This window comes from Rhipicephalus microplus, chromosome 8, assembly GCF_043290135.1.
Source record: "Rhipicephalus microplus isolate Deutch F79 chromosome 8, USDA_Rmic, whole genome shotgun sequence".
In the NCBI taxonomy this organism is placed as follows: Eukaryota; Metazoa; Arthropoda; class Arachnida; order Ixodida; family Ixodidae; genus Rhipicephalus; species Rhipicephalus microplus.
The window spans coordinates 50,428,782-50,449,554 of NC_134707.1; the positions used below are offsets into that span (position 1 = coordinate 50,428,782).

The following is a 20,773-nucleotide window of genomic DNA, read 5'->3' on the forward strand; positions in this document are numbered from 1 at the left end:
TATCTATTTATCTATCTATCTATCTATCTATCTATCTATCTATCTATCTATCTATCTATCTATCTATCTATCTATCTATCTATCTATCTATCTATCTATCTATCTATCTATCTTCGAAATGTGAGTTCAGATCGAAGGAAGAAGAAAGCGTAGCGGTAACTGCAACTGGTCAATTGGTGCAACCCACACATTGGATATCTCTTTTTTTTTCTCCCTGGTTGTCTTGTGGCTTTGTGATGCGCGAATGGTCACCCAAAAGTTGCGGAATCAAGTCCACGTCATGGCGTATTCACATTGACAGAGGCAAGATTCTAGAGGCCCATATGCCAACTTTCAGGTGCAATCGCTAAAGAGCCCCAAGTGGTAAAAAATCCAGGAGCCGTCTACTACGACGTCTCTCGTAGTGACATGATGGTTTTGGGACGTAAAACCATAGCATTATTATTATAACTTTGGCTTATCCGCGTGTACAAATCTCGTATTGTTCCCACTGTTATATTTATCCCGTATGCTTTCATTTGGTATATTTATGTGTTCATCGGGCTTACTAAAGTCGGTCGGCTTTTGTTACTCGTCGTAATAAGGCATCATTAGTAATTTTCTTTTCATTGGTCCCACGTGCTACGGTTGCTTGAATATTCATCAGGGCTTGAGCTAAACCAGCAACGCCCTGTGTGCGTTTGGGATTTTGGATGCTTCTGATGTTACTTTATGTTGCATCGTCGTTAGGTGCTAGAAAGTAATAACGCTCTAACCTAATTAGCGCACGTACCTTCCACTGAGCGTATGGAATATTACATACTAATTTCTATATATATATATATATATATATATTGTAATGACGAAAACCGAAACTGGAACTCTCTCTGGCACAGACTCGCATGCTAGGAAGGAGAAGGAGGAAGACGAAGCAGAATAAGAACAGCCGGCCTGCAGCAAAGGCGTTGTGTCTTATTTCTCGTCGTTACAATGGCGCAGTCGACGAAGAAAACGGCTTACGTCTCGGTTTCGTCATCCAGAACGCCCGCCGACGTGCAGCCGCGGTAAGCGTCGCTTGAGGACGGCGTCAAGCCCTCCTCGGCAGCTGTTTACTGACACCACCGTTCGGGGACGGCGTCAAGGCCTCCTCGCCGTCACGCTTCTTCGCTGATGGGACCCGCAAGGCGTCCGTCGCGGCCAGCATCGATCCCAGCACCGACGGATGGCGTCCAGGCCTCCGTTGTGGTTCCGGGAAACTTGTCCTGGGACGCGACACGTCGCGGCAACCATGCGCACGGGCCTCTCTCACCTAGGGATGGCGTACATGCCTCCTCCATACCTGGCAACCTGTCGGCGCTTCAAGCACCCACCGTGTACGGCGTCGAGGCCTACCCGGCGGCGCAAGACCGCTTCATCTACGCCACAGTACCAGGTCACAACTCATCACACGGGTTCCGCTTGCCTGGGAACGTCGTTGACGCTTCCAGCGCCCTGGAACCCATGTCCACGAATCCGACCACAGCTGGATTTCCAAGGGACGCCGTCCACGCGTCCTTGGTCAAGAATTGTACCACCTCGAATACCGCAGTCACTGTATCCTCCGCAGAGGCGGGCCTTGGCTCTTCGTGCGGATCACACGACAGCGCAGCGGAGCTGCAGCATACCATCGCGCAACTCCGTGTCACGACCAACGCCCTCATAGCGTCGAGTTCCAAGCTATGTCCTGCCATCTTGCCAACATTGTGCGCACTCAATGCCATGTTGGCTTCGGCCGCCGCACAAAACTTCGAGGTAAGCTCGCCCGAGAACCGTCGCAATCTCCGGCGTTCTCTCGCGGAGGTATCGGAGCAAGTGAACTGCTTGGCGGGGGCACATTTCGGAGTTCTGCCCGCCGTCCCGCCATCGCCGATTTCCTTCGCGCTACCGGAATTTCGCGGCTTCCAGGACGACGCCGAGGAATGGGTGGCAACCGTCAACGCTCTCGGAACGACTGAAGAGCAGAAGTGGGACATGGCCATAGATCGCCTGCGGGATGCTGCCGCAGCATGGCACAGGTACGAAGGCGTCAGGCAGCAGTCCTGGGCAGAATGGAGTGCAGCCCTGATTGCCGCTTTCGGACGGATTTCCTGTGACTCCAGCAAGTCCAGCTCGATCTTCCCCGAGGCCGAGGATGGAGCCCAGGCAGCGCCCCGCCTCGAGGCTGCAATCGTTCGTTGCAGCTCGTCAACGGAATGCTGCCAGGAGTTCCCTGCTGCTGACCCTGACCGAAGTGGCTGGAATCCTACACTACAGGTCCCGGACTCTGCATCGGTATTCGACCTGAAAATACCGCCACCAGACCTTCGTCCGGAGATACGGCCCTCGCGCTCGTCGTCTGAGGACATCGAGGCACTCAATCCTATTGTATTAGACACAACTGAACCCTACCAGACCACGATCATGCTCAGCCACGCAGACACTCGGCTACCAAGGAACGTTTCCTTCGAGAAAGCCCAGATACCTAGCTACGCTGAGGCCACTGCCATCGAGAACTTGCCGAGGACCAGCCCTCCTGCTGTTTCCTCCCAGCATACGATGTTTGCACATGACAGTTCGCCAGAAGCCACCGGCTCGACTACGTCTGGGAGTTCTGCTGTGGTATTTATGCCCAACCATGAGCTGCGTCCCATCTCATTTCAAGAAATGGCCCAAACGTCATCATGGCTGCCTCGCAGGGCATCCCGCTGCAGTTCAGTCCACCAGCGACGGTGGGACAAACACCAGCGTTTCCAGGTTACTCTGCGACCTTGCCGGAACAGTCAGGGCCGTCCACCTGAACTGCATTCTACGAGTTGTCAGGAAACGTTGCATCATGGACGAGTTCGACCACGGCGACAAAGTCAAGCCCACCCACCAAAAACTTTACCGCCAGCTCCGCGCGCGCACAGGACCCAGTCTCCATCACGACACGGTGAACGACCCAGACGACATAGCCAGTGTCGGCCGCCGGAGCCAATTTCGACAAACTTCCAGCGTGGTCGAGACCGACCACGACGATGTAGCCAACCTCGCCCACCTGAAGCACTGTCAACTGCTGCAGCTAGCCTTACCTACCAGAACATTGTCGTTTGGCCCAACGACAATGCTAGCAGTCATGGCCGAGTGTAATGACGAAAACCGAAACTGGAACTCTCTCTGGCACAGACTCGCATGCTAGGAAGGAGAAGGAGGAAGACGAAGCAGAATAAGAACAGCCGGCCTGCAGCAAAGGCGTTGTGTCTTATTTCTCGTCGTTACAATATATATATCTCTTGCGTGTGAGGCTAAATGCTTATTTGCATTGTTCCTTCTTCTATGCCTCCACCTTTGCCGCGATTTGTTCACTTGCAGCTACATGTTTAATATTGAGATCTGTTGTTCTGCATGAGGTGCCGGAAGTGTGGGGCAATCTGGAATACTTAGATGCAGGTGCCTTTTATTTACAAAGCAAGCTACAACAAGGTAGAAGAAATCCCGTACGCGGCATTCATTAACATTTTAATGATGGTGCTATTGAAAACACTGGGCAGCCAACAAGAGCGAAATACGTGTCGGTATTGTTAAGGCAGAAATATAGCGAGGAGGTAGAGCGAGAGGAATAGAAGTTTCAGTTGACGAAGTTGGACACATGGATCGTTTTTGCTGCCAGAAATATCACCAAAAACTGTTTAATTGTTGTTGTTGTTGTTGGTGGTGGTGGTGGTAGTTGTGATGCTGCAGTATAGGCGAGGTTAGCTTCACTCGCATGACCAGCAAATGTTCCGTCAAAGCATTCTTTTGAGTAATAGGTGTCCGTCACCGCGTGTTTAGCAGCCGAGTGTTTCCTTGGAAGACGATCAAAATTAGTTGCACGCCACCACTCGTTGTCATGAGCACCGGATGTCAATAATTCTTGCTCAAAGATGCTGTTATTCCTTGCTTACTAGGAGTGTGTTCAACAAAACATAGCACATCGATTACCACTCTTTTCGCTTCAGTCTAAATTTTTTCAGGCACTCCTTTTCATTTGCTCTGAGATTTCAAAAGGATCCTAGAATTATCGCTTGCCAGTGATGAGGGCTGGGCATTTCTTTGAAAAAGTATCTGCAACACTTTTTGAGCGTGGTCAGAAAACGCTGCCGATGGGTAGTCGAAACTCCCGACAACCTGTGAGCCGAATAATATAGTGCAGCACGCGGCCGAGAATTGCCCAGAAATTCTCCAAGTCAGCTAAAAGTTGCTTCCTCTTGTCTCGACAAACAAAGCTTGAAGCCGAAAAATCACGTTTCGCAGACATTGTATCAAACATTGGCTGATATGAGCATGGCGCGCTTGGTTGTTAGTGGGGCCGCCACGCCGCGTATTCGAAGAAAAAAGAAGTGCTGAAAGTCATGAGGTGTACGTGATATATTTTTTTCCCATGCCACCTCTCTCTGCTTAGCTTCCAGCGCTTTCATCGGTACGATAGAAGAGAGAATCCCGTTGCACCGCTCCACAAATCTTTGTAACTCCACTCGTACTGGATAGACGGATGGATGGATGGATGGATGGATGGATGGATGGATGGATGGATGGATGGATGGATGGATGGATGGATGGATGGATGGATGGATGGATGGATGGATGGATGGATGGATGGACGGATGGGTGGATGGATGGATGGATGGATGGATGGATGGATGGATGGATGGATGGATGGATGGATGGATGGACGAACAGATGGACGAACAGATGGACGGACGGACGGACGGACGGACGGACTGACTGACTGATTGATTGATTGGTTGATTGTATTAGGTCCTTCGGAACGCGCTTTAGCACGTTGCGGGCCGCTTTCACGTATAAACAGGAAGACCAAGTCTAGACGCATGCCGAAATATTCTGTGGCGGTGTATTCGTGAGACAATCAGTTCTTTCAGTGAATTCATTACATGGCTTCTTGAGGAAGTTTTGCGGAGCCCCTTTATGGTAAGGGTGTTGAGAATCTCACTGAGTGCCAATAGCGGATACAGACGTCTTGAACCACTTTTTGAACTAACCATCGAAAGACCTCCACATCAGAGCTCGCTTCCTGAGGAATCGATCGTTCCGAAAATATTTCGCAGGCGTCAAGAACAAGTGAAGTGATGGTTACATGCATTCCTCACACGCCTATCGTCCTGACGAGTGCGCTGGAAGCTCTACGGGGAGGTATGACACGGGCCAGGAAGTTACACCAGCGTGCGTCATGAAACGGGACTGCTCTCTCCCGTCGCGATTTCTTCGCGCGATATACTGTTGCTACGCCGGCAAGTGGTCAGGACCAGTGGCAAGTAGCACGCGTGGTCCAAACTTGGCCATCAACCAATAGCAGCAATCTGTTTTCTGACGACAAAGGACAGGCGCCGGCAGCTTTGAACCAATTGAGGAGCGAGGCTGTGTAGAAAAAGAGGGCACTCGAGCAAGGGGCGACTTTACGCTTCGCTCGCTTGTTCCACGGGACACGCACGACTGCAGTATTGATTGATTGATTGATTTATAAGAACTTTATCTTTATTTTGGTCCTGAGAAGACGCAGGGGAGACCCCGCGCCACCCGGCTAATCCCACGTAGAGAGACTGCAATATTTGCCCGAACGGTTCTCAACAGTGTTTGCTGCTCGTAGAACGCGGGGTTTCACCAAGCCCGAGGAGTGGTTCACGATTTTTGCTTATTATGATCAGTTTTAGATATTCGATAGGTTTATTGAATAAGTGATTGTGTAAGCGACCTCTTGTTATGATTATTGTTATTATTAATAATATTTGTAGTAGTAGTAGTAGTAGTAGTAGTAGTAGTAGTAGTAGTAGTAGTAGTAGTAGTAGTAGTAGTAGTAGTATTTCGTTCTCGAGTGTCCAGTGTACAACACCGGGTCGTCAAAAGTTTGTGGAAGCTTGCCGATGCGATAATGGTAGGGAGGCGCTATGAATTAAGGACAGACTACAAAGAAGATATGCCAAACATTAACGGGACTATTACAAAGCACCAGGTGTCGTGTTGCTATCACCGTCACTATGGAATCTTCCTTTCCAGGTGCTCCATTTAAACAGCCTATGGACCCCGTTCTAGCAATGCATATGGTGCAAACAAATGCGGAAGCGGAAGAGATGAGCAAGAAACCTTTGAATACTGGTGGAGAAAAGCAAGTGATTGGTGCAGGACCAGTGTCGTTAGTGGCGTAGGTAGATTTTGGGCCACAAAGAGGTTCCGCAAAGTGCTATTCCTAACAAAAGCCTTAGAGCAATTATATTGCGTCGATGTTGAGTTTGCTCTGTTCACGATACAAATTCTCTTGAGATAGTACTGAATGGCACGTTTGATATCGTAAGAGTAGATAATGGCAGGATGATACAATAGATTAGCCCAGCAGGTTTCCTTACAAAAGCTGTTAAGGTAGCCACGTTGACTTTCCTCTGAGCTTTTTTTTTCCAGATACGTAATCTCTTTTGAGGTATTTCACAGATCTTTTGAAGGGTAGAAATAAATTACGGTCAGTTGCATCGAACTCGTCTATTGCTAACTGACTTTTGACAAGCGTTGGTGGATGAGATAAGTGAAAGACCATACCCTCGGAGCATGCCATGTTGTCGAACGCACATCCTCCAACAATTACCTCGTGGAGCCTATCACGCCATCTCAAATCTACGCTATTTCGGCCATAAACTTGTCCAGGTCTCTCGCCTGAAGCTGTACTACGACCCAACAGTTGTGTCCTCACCCTAGACTGCCAGTATGGCGTCTTTTTCTACCGAGGGCGATCGCAGTGAGGAAGAATGACCTCAGCGGCAGCGCTCTGTGCCTCAGCGCCATACCATCGCCAAGAGCTCGTGGTTGCTACGCTTGGCTGAACCTTGCTGACCGCTGCTCGCTCTTCTGCATTTCTTGCTAACAAACCTCGCCTGTCTTGTGCAAAAGGGTTGTCTGGTGGAACGCCTGTGTAAAAACACATTCATGACATTAATTTTAATCTCCAAAGATTGGAGCAACCGAAGCTAAACGTAAACGAAACGTACTTCTTACGATGATGTTTGTGAAAGTGCCAGAAGAGGATGCTTGTTAGAGATTCAAGCGAGTTCGCGTTACCATATAAAGCAAAGAGAGCGGGAACATGCTGGTCATCATCAATTTTATTTCAGGGGAACTTCGCATAGTGTTGCATCAACGTCGTTTAGCAAGTACATAACTGCATTCTTTCCGCAGGCTCTTCACCCGCAGGCGAGTGCAACACTAAGCTCCAGTGGTATCGTGACCGACGGACCAGGGGCGCCATCTGCCCGGACATGACTCCGAGATGGCGTGACGGTGAGTGTGTGCACTATGCATGTCGGGTGTGTTCCAATACTCACCCTAGACGGCTAAATAGACAGCTAAATAGGCAGCGGTCATTCCAGTTCTCACGTAGTCGGCAAAATAGACATCTCGGAAAATACGGCATCGTAGGCAAAAACGATGTGGGCTACTTGACTGTCTAAACGAAATGGCGGCTCAGCGAAGCCATTGAATAGCACGGATCTCGACGGTGTGGTTGTTTGCACAAAAGCAGACGCTTTTCCAGGCGTTCAAAGCGAATATATAGCGCTAGATTTTTCTGTACGTTTAAAGAAATAAGCTAGAAAATTAACAGTTACGTCTGTGTTTTCTCTTAGCTTTCTCTCCTCGACCCGAGGTGGTATCACATCACGTAGACGTCATTTAGACGCGTACATCACCGTTCCCCACTTCAGAAGCGCTTAGACTACTCTGAGGGTTTCACGAACCCTGAAGAATAACGTTTTGCCTAATGATGCCTCAGTCGCTACGTTTGACAATTTTTTACCCGCAAAGTGAGTGTCATGTTGCAGTCGTATCGGATTGAATACTACAGTTAGTTTCTTCCCGAAAGGTTGGCTGGAGTGGTGCACGAGCGGTAGACTCTGCATACTCCTTTCAGATATATCTCGAGTGCTTCTGCGAACGCTCCGCATGCCTTATTCGGGAGCCAGCCTTTCACGCAAGCCGACCCAGATAGCATCCGTCGTCTCGTGCCCGCAGGCACCGTATACCAATGGGCGCGCAATCATTGCCTCCCGAAAGCGGCGGAGCGTGTGCAGGAATGGCGAAATGGAATATCGATGCAGCATTACAGCGCCGACTGCAGTCAGCGCCACCGCTCAGGCGGCGGCGGCAGTGGCTCTTAATTGACCCAGTATCCAGTGGAAGGGAAAAGGTCGAGTCACGACCGTGCTTCAGCGACTTTGTACGGGCGATGCCACGCACAAACTGCAGTGTCCGTCCCGTGCTACTAATCACCAAGGCTACGCTTGTTCGCGGTCTGGCTCTTTCTCTGTTTCGTTTTGCCTACCCAATGCTATAGAGATGCAGCGGTGGTCATGTGCCTTTGTTGTTTGCTGTTTTATACGGGAATATTACGCGCTAAGTAACGAGCCAAGTGCGAAGGGATGGACAGACTACACGGTACATGCAGATTGGAGGAGGATATGGAGGAAGACCTGATCCGTTTCTTTGAAGACCACAGAGGCCGTAACATTGGGGCTGAATTTTCTGATCATTGGGGATTAGAGACTGAGACAGGTAAACTAGACTTTAATAGAGAAGAAAGGGAAGAAAGAGGAGTCATGAAGGTTAACTGGACTAGCTTGCGGTTTGCTACTCCGCACTGGATTAGGTAACGGGGATTAAAAAGAGAGAAAACGGAAGCACTGCAATTACAAGGAGTAAAGTCAGTCACTGAGGGCGGAGCTTCTCTGATCTACATGACTTCGATGTTCTGACATTCGACTCGGAAATCGCGGCCGTTGAGAGGGCCGTGGGCGAGCCGTTCGGATTACTGAAGTGCTCAAAACACGCGATTGAGAACTCGCAGCACATGCAGGGCAGTTCGGGCTGTCGGAGTGTTTAGCTCATTGGCTCATTGACAAGCATAAATATGATGGCCAGAATAGATCGAGTCATGTCCCGGACTTTTCTCGTGCAAGTCGTGGGTAACCAGCGCCGTCGTTCACTCGGCCGCTATCTGTGGCGACCATTCGAGTCGCTGTGAACTGTGCTGTGGCTTTGACTGTGGTCCTGACAAGGGCTCCGGATGCAGTTTTGGTAATGCCGGCCATACTTCAGTGTCCACGTGTTCTGGTGCGGCATTTTAAAGTATAACCAGGAGAAGGTTATCTGATCAGTGTCAGTAATCAAGACAACAGTGAAATATAATCATAGAGTTTGTACTTCATGATGAGGTACGGTTAGGGGTCGTGGGCCGCCTCCCCGTCAGAAGGGTACAATTCCATTCATCCATCCGAAATTCCACACAGGGTAAAGCTGTATACGTGCATATGTTATGTCCACTGGTGTGTACTGTGAACTGCGGTAGGGATGTGGCGGGCGGGGGTAGAAGTGGATGTATAAAGATTCTCGGAGCTTTCAGATCAAAGAAGGCGTGGATGAATGAAGATTCTCGGAGCCTTCAGATCGTAAAAGGCGTGTACGTCCCACTTGCAACCCGTGTTGCCTCCATTAAAACGTGGCTTGAAGAGGAGGAAGAGGAGGATGATAATGCTGCGTATGCGCGATGATGTATCCCAATGAAGATCTGCGGGGCTCTCTGCGAATTCATATATAACACAAGAAGATTACCTTGCTGAGTCAGCGATCAGCTCTCGAATTTTACTAGCCACACTACCACTTATTATTTAGATGATACACTGCAATGATTCAACTTTCAGGAGAATTTCATATTACAATTCCACCTCAGATATTCAACAAATTCTATTATTTCTCTCCCCCCCCCTCTTTTTTTATCTTTTTTTTTCATTGCGCCAAAATAATTTCCCAGTCAAAGCACAGTAGTCATATTCCCCTGGTCTAGAAAACCTAAAGGTATTGACTTGCATTAACCACCGGCTTCTTGGCCAATCCCCCTTAGTGGGTGAGAGCCACAAAAGAAAGGAACAAGCAAGCAAGCAAATTTTATCACTTTGCGGAACTTCATTTGGTTACTGCCACAGGGATGTATGCTCGGCTGTGTTTGATTACATCGACGCAACTAAAAGATTACCATGCTAGTGAACCCCTACCTTTTCAGATCTTTAGTTTATAATTCGTAGTTATGTCTTTCAAAAAGAAAAGATGGTTTGACCGCTTGCTCAGCAAACATTTTTTTTTCTTTTTGGTAGTATTATTTTAAGCTACTTTTTCAGATTGGCTTCATTTTCAATTTAGTTTCATTTAAGTATCCTGCCGCCCGGTTCTTGGCCCATCCCCCTTTGTGGGTAAGCGCCATCCATCAGAGGTCATCAGCATCAGCAAATGCGTGATGCTCAGCCTGCATGTCGTGCGCGGACGCAGTGGCACTTCGAGGTTGAGCGTGCGCTTGGTGGCTGCTCCGAAAGGCGTCCGTTTCCAACCGCGGTGCTCACTGTGTCGTAAAGCTCCACGATGCGTTCTCACGGTGCGCGTAGGATATTGATTCTGCGGTGAGGGGCGCGATCACGTCTCTCTGCGTTGAACGTGCCGCAAACGTAAAGAAAAGCAATGACGGTTTACAGTCGTGGTCTTGTGTTGTGCATACGTATACGACCGATACACACCCTTATTGGCACTGTTCGCGGCTTCAGTTGTAAGTGCACTGCTACATGAAAGAAGTGTAATCTTAAGCGCTTGTTTTCTTTGTTCGACACAATGTCAATTAGAAGTAACAATGATGCACAGTAAATCATAGGTGATGTTATTAGAAGGGAAAGCAATGTTAATGAGAAGAAAGAAGAGTGGACAAAAATTACGAAAAGGTAACTGCCCGGTCACTGACAACTTACTTTTTTGCCCACTTTTCTTTCTTGACATTAGCAAACACTTAATTTCAATGACATAGCCTATACTTTCCTTGGCATCATTTTCTGTCAGTTCTCATCATTTTCTGTCAGTTCTCAAAAAGTCACTTGATCGATGATGTCTCTATTTAAGTGAACAGTTTTTTGTGCGTGTGAGTGGTTTCGTGTTTTAGGGGTAGTCTGTAATGAATCTGGGGACGAATTCACCAAAATTCTCTTTCGCAAGTGCGTATTTCCCATTGGTCCGACAGCTTCACTTATTTTTAGGGGCGAAGCTCCTTAGGGCGTGGGCTGTGCGTCCCCTGTAGCCTGTATGTAGCCACCTCTAGTTTAGTTCTTGCAGTGTTCACTAGATGGCGGTACCGTCCCCTGTATGTAGCCACCTCTAGCTTAGTTCTTGCAGTGTTCACTAGATGGCGGTACCGTCTCCTGTATGTAGCCACCTCTCGTTTAGTTCTTGTAGTGTTTACTAGATGGTGGTACTTGTAACTGATGATGAAAAGATGCAAGATGTTATAAACTAGAAAGCGGTACTTGTAGTTGATGAAAGACACGAGATCTTATAAAATAGGAATGATGTCACATATGGCGCGTGTCATTGGTTGAAGGCAATCGTTCGATTTAGTGCGGCGACGTACGCTAGGGGGAGCGATGTAATAAAATCGAGTGGGCAAAATGTACAGAGGATTCATGGTTTACCAAGTTTACCTCCGGAGCTTCGCCCACTCATCATCATTCACTTCGTGGATATGGCGGAATTTTTTTTTTTCGCATCGTGATTGGCAAACATACTTTCTTACGAAAATTTTAATGGAGAAGCTATTCAGGAAATCGTTCCTTGTATCTCGTATCACACAAATATCATCATCGTCAATGGGTATGTGCCACAAAAATTGAGTAAGTGTCAATACTCATGACTGGTCATCTAATCATGTCAATACCAACAGCTAGCCGAATACAAAGGTTGCGAGGTTTAATATGCGAAGCACTTTGCAAACTCCGGCGACCTTGAGCGTATCTAACTATCTAGCCGTTTGCGTTTGGGTGCTCTCGTGGTCACCCCTGAACTTAACGTGAACCAATATTCGCATGGGAGGTTAAGATGGTTTGACGAATATGACGCGATGGTCAAGACATGAATAATGCCGTGTTGCCATCGACTACGTCGTCAAACACTTTCCGTCAGACAGTGGCACATACCCATGAGCGGGTATGTGCCACTGGTATGCGGGTATGTGCCACAGGTGATTGACACTTAGTATTCACCCAGGAACGACGAGAACACATGTACTTGGGCAATTTTAATGCGCGAGTGTTAGGAAATACCCGACATCAGAAGCGTCGACCCGATGAATGCAAATAATAAATGACAGGGTTACAGCTAGAATCAAACCCAAGCATTCTGTGGCAATGAAGCATTTTACCACAGAGCTACGACAGATCTCAGAATTACTTTTCAAGTAGACGCTAATCTTCGTGAAGCGCTAATAGTGGCATGCAGTGCTGCCTACCCAAGTTTATAAACATTACATATGTACTCCTTTGATACAGCCGTCACGTCGAGTTAACGTGAATTGTGATTAGTTGCCATGCGCTGATGTCGATTTGCGTAGCAGCGTCCCGGGCCAGCATCCTTAGATATGAAGCCAGCGCTTCATATCAGCTTCTGGTGTTGCTATAATAGGCATGTTCAAGTTGGCATCGTTGCGAAAGTGTAAACAGCTGGTTATATAAACATCGGCAACTCTTGATTGATTGATATGTGGGGTTTAACTTCCCAAAACCACCATATGATTATGAGAGACGCCGTAGTGGAGAGCTCCGGAAATTTTGACCACCTGGGGTTTTCTAACGTGCACCCAAATCTGAGAACACGGGCCTACAACGTTTTCGCCTCCACCGGAAATGCAGCCACTGCAGCTGGGATTCGATCCCGCGACCTGCGAGTCAGGAGCCGAGTACCTTAGCCACTAAACCACCACGGCGGGGCATCGGCAACTCTTCAATATATGTCTGTGCGTGCAATATTGGTGCATATACTTAGCATCGTTTCATGACGTGTCGCTCAATAACTAAAATTGCAACACGGTCACTTTGCCTCCTGATGCTTCGCATAACGTTGATTCCCAGGTACGTGGGATCTGCTGAATTATTTTTTTGCATTGTTTTTTTTTGCGTCACCAAACGATGACGCCACGCGATAGCGTCATCACGTGAGATCACAGCGACGTGAGGATAAAAGAGCAAACTTTGGCGGCCTATGGTGGTGTCATATGATGCAGGCATCGCTTGATGATTATTTTGGGATGGTAGTCACGAAGACACCTATACGCGGCCAACAGGTAATTTTGGTGATTGGTGCGACATATATCAATAAGTGACAGTGATTGGTGCTAAACACGGCAGTAGGTAAAGAGAACGAGGATATAAGGAAAGCAGCTTCCTTTTTACGGGACGTGGTAAAAAACAGGAAAACCGTACCCGGGCTATCTAGCCTAATGAGATCAACGTGTTGCAGAACCATCTTGAAGATATCGCAGTGTTGACTGGCAAAAAACAGCTGTTCCTCAGTTGCCACTGCACCACAGTCCCATACAGCTAGGCCAGACGAGCATAAGGTGGTTGGCAGTTGGTTCGCGGTGCCTGGAAAATCTCTCCATGATTAATTAAGGATCGTTTTTTCTCTACATTCCTCAGTGAATTTTTCCTCCTCCCTTTCGTGGTCCGAGATCTTCGACGTCTTTCACTTCGGTTGCGTGGCAACGATGTGCCAGAGAATAACGAAGTGGATCTTCTCCTGGATCTAAGGGACGATCGAAGTTGCACGCCTTTCTTCCTATAACCGGCAGCGGCTGTTGCTTCGTTTCTCGTTCTCTTGAAGGAGGGGCCCGCAAGGATCTTTGCTTTGCGGGACATAATCCGCCGAGACGAGCAAAGGTCGATATACCGCCTGCGCAATGGTCGATACCACGGTGATGCTCCTCGAAGAAGAAAACATTGGGCCTGTGACGCCTCGGGGTGGCGAGACGATTGATTTCGCGATGCGGCCACAACATCTGCCATGGTCCAATTCACCGAGCCCAGTTTACCCAAGAAAATTTATTTTGTACACATCTGCTTATTTTTTTGTTCAGTGCAATGGTTATTGCCTGGAGCAGGATTTGATTAGGAATCTTCACGAGAGGTGGTGAATATTTTCGAGGTAAACTTTGTTTGTGCAGTAATCCTAGTGGTTAGTTAATTATTTATTTCAATTAATTATTTCTTCATTATTGTGTTTAGCTTCTCAAAGCAACACTTGGGCTAGAGCAACTGCCATAGCAGATAGTCCAAATAATATTTACCTATAGCTTAATAGCAATAAGTAAATTAAGCTATACGCTGTTTCATCGATTGATCAATTGATTTATTATTTGATCGATGTACTTTGAAGCAGATAAATAACATCGGTCCTGAAAGGTTCGTATTGGTGAAGTGTTATGATTGAAATGCTACCACAAATATTTTTTAAGCACATCTCAACCTGAGCAAGCGTTTATTAGGGGCGAAGCTCCTTATGGCGTGGCTTGTGCGTCCCTCGTAGTACGTAACCACCAGTGGCACATACCCGAAATAGCGGTCCTTACAATGTCTGCTGGATGGGGGCACTTGTATATGTACATGATGAAAAGATGTGAGATGGCTGTGCTTGGAGTTTCCTCTAGAAATATGGACGGACGAATGGACTGATACACGCACGGACGGACAGACAGAGGGAAGCACGGACGGATGGACAGACAGAGGGACGGCCGCAAAAAGAAATGGACGGACAGACAGACGAATGAACAAACGGACGGATGCACCAAGGATCACACAGATAGGCGGACGCAAGAACAAATGGACAGACAGACTGACGAATGCTGCGCCCCACCAATCATCATTCACTCCGTGGATATGCTGTGATTTTTTTCTTTGAGGTGGTTGTGGCTGTGAGAAACGAATCTGTGTCAATTTATCCAGCACTTCAAAGCCCTCTATCCGCCATTCATGCCTCCACTGAGAGAGTGACAAGCAGAGTAAAGGTGTCTGAAGGGACTTGATCAACCGAGCTGATGACGGCTGTATACGACGTATTCATGAGGTACACTGATTGGGTGCTCTGCAGACATGAACTGAAGGTGGTCTAGTATTCCCTCCACGAATATCCGCCAGGGAAAGGGGCGAAGATGGCGCCATGGGTGGTAGTAGGAGAGGGGGGGGTGTAAATGGGTGGCACTCCTTTTGCCCGCTCCTAATTTTTGCATGCCACCCCCTCCCTGCTCCCCTTGAAACAAACATATTCAAAACATGATGCTTAGGGCCCCCGCCTCTTTGCCACCTTGGATGATCTAACTTGTGGGTGACGCTTCACCCCCACTTTTTCCAGTAAAGAAAAATGCTTGAGTCTCAAAAAGGTTGGCGTTGTGAATGCGTCCACGCCAGTAATTTTCCTAATAGAATTTCGCTCTGAGCAGTTACTTGCTATTAGGTCGCCCATCATCTGCGAGTTTCTTGATGGAGCGAAAAGAAGCAGCCATAGGCTTAAATAAAAAAAAATGAATTGTTAGGCATTCTGCGATAACTTTATGATACATAAAAAAGCGTACAGTGGTATATTTGTGCAATATGCTTTGTCAATAAATGCTCGAGAAGAACGAATGAATCCTTCCACATTACAGATAACATATTACAAACTCTTGTAAGACCTGTAACCACAAGTCAGTTCCAGGTAGGATAAACAAAAAAAGTAAGCAAATTCTCACATCGCAAGGGGAAAAAAAGGGAGGAAAATATATGGAAAATAGTAAAGACGTATGCTCAGTAGTAAATGGAAGTCATATTAAGTTCGCAGAGACGTACATCTAGTTTACAGTCTGCAGGGTATTAGGTACGTGAAATACGAACGTACAAAGGTAATCAGCAGTGCCGAGAAATACAGGGCATTTTTGTTACACACATTGTGGGCATTTATAAGACACTTCACCACCTGTACATAGCCGTCATCGCATGGTGCTCTTCATCTCCATCGTTTTTGGAGACACCTCTTAGGTTTGTTCAGTGCCTCAGCAGTGAATGGTTTTGCCACGTCTTCCACGCCTAATAAAGGCATGTAAAACACTACGTCACAACGTTCCCAAAACACTCGAGCAGTCTTTCAATTTTAGTCTGTAGTGAAAATATGGCGTGTGTATTCTATTTGTTATTCGTTGGATTAGAGGTGACGACTTTGCGCAAGTGGAAGCCCAATTCGTTGCAAGGAAAATTATAGAACGGGTTCAAAACAACAATTCACTCACACCCGTCGTTGATTTTACTTTTTTCCGGCTGGTGGTATGTATAGGAGACGCTGCTTACGAACAAATCAGAAAGCCCAAGATTTTTATTGAAAAGAAATCAAGGCAGCCTGGAAAAATCAATGTTACTGCAGGTTGCTGAGATTGGGAGGCTGCGCGTTTTTTTTTTTTTCCAGCGACTGCCTCATGGTTGCCCGCTTTTCCATACCCACGATTGCACAGCTTCTCCCCAAACACTCTTGAAATTGCTTATCGATTATCCTTCAAGTACCTCTTTTAGGACCAGAGAAGGGCTTTGCAAATCTCCACATTACTTAATTTTAATTCGTATGAATGAAATGAAAGCAAGCTTTAAGAAAACTAACGCAACAAAGCTTGACACTGTTGCGGAAGCAACAGTGTTATATAAATCAGTATATGCGTGAATACCTATGATGCGTGAAGAACAACTTACAGTTTAGCACATTTCATCGTTGTACTTTGTAACGAGATGATTGTCATTCGAAAAATTAAATTTTGTTGCAAAAACAGAAAGCGGAGCATGTTGGTAATGGATTGTAAAATGGCGCAAAAACAAAACACCTGAGCACCCGTGTTGACTTTTAAAGTGAAAGCTATTATGATATAAAAACTCGGATCATGCGCCGTCGCCGGTGTCCGTAAACACATCGCACGAAATTGAAAGAAAAAAAAAAACCTAGCACCAATGACACAGTCAAGCTCGAACCCGGGTCCACTGGCTGCCAGTGCAGCAATCTACCACTTAGCCGCGCCGGGTTTTTTTTTCTTTATTGCCTTCTTGACTACAGGTCAAGCTAATCTGACAATCGCCATCAATATCTTTGTTTGATGCGTTATCACACATGAACCACTTAGCCACGCCGGTGCTTGTAATTTCTTGGCAAACTTGCCTTAGGCAGGCTTGATGTTGAGAAAGCAATCGCGTTAATACGACTTATAAAGCGTTTTAAAAGAGCGAAAGAATGACCAGTAGTCGCAGAAGGCGAATAGCGTGACGAGTGGGTCGTCCGATTCTCCCACCCATTACAAAAGCTTGTTCTTGTTCCCCCATTAACTGTGGCGCATACCCACTTCAGGCTTAATTCGTCATCGCCGTTAGTCCCTGCATAAAATGTTGCACGAATTTCCTAGCCAGTGTATAGCGGATACCACGCTTCTCTGAAGATTGACGAAGAGTAGCATAGTCAATGCCGGGCAACTACACATTAATTGTGATTATTTTTAACGTAGCGGGTACCCAGCAAGTGTGCATGTAGTGGTTACCCAAAAAGAGTGCTTAAAAAAGGCTCTGAAAGGCCGCTCTCCTAGCTTTCGCTGTGACTGTGCTGCGCCTGCCGCGCAGGCCTGGCGTTTTTTGTGTGCCCTCGTGTTTTTGAGTACTATTTTTGCAACACGTTTTGTCTACACTGGCAAATCGCTAGTGCAAAATTTGAACCGCACTTTATTCAAGAGAGGGTGATAAAGAGATAGACAACGAAATGTGCGCTTATTTTCGGAACACTGTCGCGATTGGTGCCCAGCATCATCCTGAGGTTGGAGGGCTTCCTAGTCCAGCAACTCCCATGGCTTCGACGTACCCTCTTAGCCCTGGTGACCAGTTGTCGCTGGTGATCTACGTCTTCAATGAAGAGCGTGGTTTCCCACGCTTCGGATAGGTGGTCATCGTGCGTCTTTCAGTACTTCGAGTAACGATTGTTTCTTGTGGCATTGTAACTTTGACTTGCTTTACGGTTGACCCTTATTATTCGTACAGCAATTTTTCACGGGAATCATAGAAGCTGGGGTAAATCGGCACCACATTTTTCGTTCGCGGCGAAAATGACTTGAGGCCGATCGTTATTGTCATCATCGAGATCATCATCACCCTAATTCCCAGTGCAGGGCGAAGGCCTCTTCTATTTTCCGTCAATCGACCCGTTCCTGTGCCCTCCATGGCAACGTTACACCTGCACACTTCTTAATCTCGTCTACCCACTTAACTTCTGTCTTCTTCATCTTACGTGTTTGCCTTCTCTTGAAATCCACCCCGCCGCGGTAATCTAGTGGCTAAGGTATGTCGGCTGCTGACCCGCAGGTCACGGGTTCAAATACCGGTTGCGGTGGCTGCATTTACGATTGAGGCGGAAATGTTGTAGGCCCGTGTGCTCAGATTTGGGTGCACGTTGAAGAACCCCAGGTGGTCGAAATCTCCGGAGCCCTCCACTACGGCATCTCTCATAATCATATGGTGGTTTTGGGACGTTAAACCCCCACATATCATCATTATTCTTTTGGAATCCAGCAAGTTGCCCTTTATGACCAGCGGTTATGCTGCCTACGCTCTACTTTCTCGGCCCATGCCCAGTTCTTCTTGATTTCAGCTATGGTATCCTCAACCCCTGTTTGTTCACCGACCCACTCACCTCTATGCTTGTCTATTATGGTTTCACCTAACATTTTCCTTTCGATTGCTCGCCACGTTGTCCTCAATATAATTGAACCATTCCTTGCGAGTCCCCAGGTCTTTGCTCCGTACGTAAGTACCGTAATATGCAGCTGTTTTACACTTTTCTCTTGAGGGAAAGTGGTAGACTACCACTCGCAATTTTAGAATGCTTGCCGAATGTACTCCATCTCATTTTTACTCCATGTATACAGGCATCCATATAAATTTGGGAGCCAACGAATGGAAACATCATGGGCTGTGAAGCTTAAATGCACATGATTGAAGTGTCTGAAACAGGCTGGCCGTAGTTTTGATACACGTACATATTGTGTCAAGCCCCTCTTGTCAATTTTTGCGCACCAATTTTCAAAACGGTCGCTGATGCCACAGCATCTGGTGTCTCTGCCGGTACTCGTTTTCTGTGAAAGAAGCAAGTGGAAAACAAATGAAGACGGCCGTCTCATTCCACAGGTGGCAAGGCACCTTTTTACAAAAAATAGATCTACTTATCCAAGCGTCAGACAGCTTGTCTGAGTCAGACGTTTACCGCTTATACAACCTCTATGAAGGAAATGCATGCCTTACTAATGTTGGCTGTGTGCATTTCTCGTTGCAGACATCAAGGAAAACGCTCGAATACATGTTCTTGTATCTGTGTTTGAAACTTACGGTCTAAAAAGCAATAAACAATGTGAACGCACTATAATGTAGTCACGAAAATTATACGTCTAAGGCTAGAGCGATTTCGCATAGCGTATCGAAGGGCTCGATGGTCTGAAAGAGGCGATAATCGTACGAACGCGCACCTGGCATGAAAATGAACGATGTCTGTTGCGCACACACACGCACCTACTCGAGCCACACCCGTCTTGAAACAATAATGGTTGTCTCCACGCGGAAAAAACTGTCCGTTAGCAATGCAACTGCCGAGAGACAGGCCATAAGGAAAGTAGGCATCCGTTATGTCTCGTTCGTTGGTGGCGTTAGCGGATACCATAAGAAGCGAGAGACGTGTCCGAACGGGCAGTTGCTCTTCAGTTTCATTGTATAGCCAGTGTTCACTGAAATAAAAAAACAATGAATTCGTTGAAACCAATTCATACTACTTTTAAAACTGTACCATCGTTAATTATGTCACAGTGGGTTTAGTAACATCCGATGGAGTAAACATCGGTATTTGCTAAATACTGACGTTTACTTCATCGGCCATTACTTTTCAATATTCCGTCGCTATAGTTGTACGCTGTTGTCAGCGGGACGTCACTGTTCTGTACTGTTTTTGTCAACTTGCATTTGACGCAAAACAAGTGCACACTTGGTATGCAAAATCTGCCCTCGTATAGGGACAACGTACGTAAAGTTTTATGTATTATGACGTATGTACGCCCCTGTCAAAATCTAACATACATTGAAATGGTGCGACACCTTCACGGTGGCACCGCCACCTGCGTGTTCTTCTTTCTCACGTTCTCGCTTGCTAATTGTCTTCTCGTGGGAAGTGTTGTGCTTTCCGATTGCGAAAGGATAGTTGTCTAATAAGGGGGAAAGTTTTTTTTTTCTCTTAAGCGTCTTTTCAAGTGTGGCAGCTTGGGCTAGTTGGTATGGCATGACAATAGTTATAGCGCGAGAACTTCGTGTCCTTCTTGTCTCTGTGTCGTCGTTTTGTTCTCGCGCTATAACTATCGTCTTTTCAAGTCGTGTTAGAAATACCATAAACTCTCAGTTGAGCTTACGTCGGTTTAGCGAATGGTTCGGAATAAGAAACTTTTCGGAAATCTGTGGTGTTTTTTTTCTCCATTTTATGCAAAAATCTTCCAGTTTAACAAGCTTCTGAGTAGTGATTATTTCAATTAAACAAACTTGATCTGCGGACCAGGGCTCATTTTGTTGTAGAACGATCGACTAATGCTTTGCGCTCTGCAGTCCTGTCGCACTGCAATGTGTGCTTCAGTGCTTGGACTGCAACGTGCGCTTCAATACTAGCACAGAAATATCAGAGTTGGAAATTGTTTAAAGCGTTCGTCCGAAACCTGAAGAAGAGTGTGACGATGAAGATGCAATGGATGAGGCTGGTTCGAATCCTGCATTTCTAGCTGAGGCTGTATACACATACTACAAAGTTGCGAGACCGTCTCGCATCAATAAGCTGGGCCAGAGGCAGGGATCAGAAACAAACTATCTGGACAGCTTTGTCTCTTCAA

General features: G+C 46.8%; 1 protein-coding gene across 1 annotated transcript in view; it reads left to right on the forward strand.

The window, feature by feature from the left end:
* Prosap (SH3 and multiple ankyrin repeat domains prosap) overlaps positions 1-20,773 on the forward strand; it is a 240,418-nt gene that overhangs the window by 14,231 nt on the left and 205,414 nt on the right. The window contains exon 2 of the mRNA XM_075871779.1: positions 7,195-7,296. The gene's annotated coding sequence lies outside the window, so the exon portion shown is untranslated. The remainder of the gene's footprint in view (positions 1-7,194; positions 7,297-20,773) is intronic.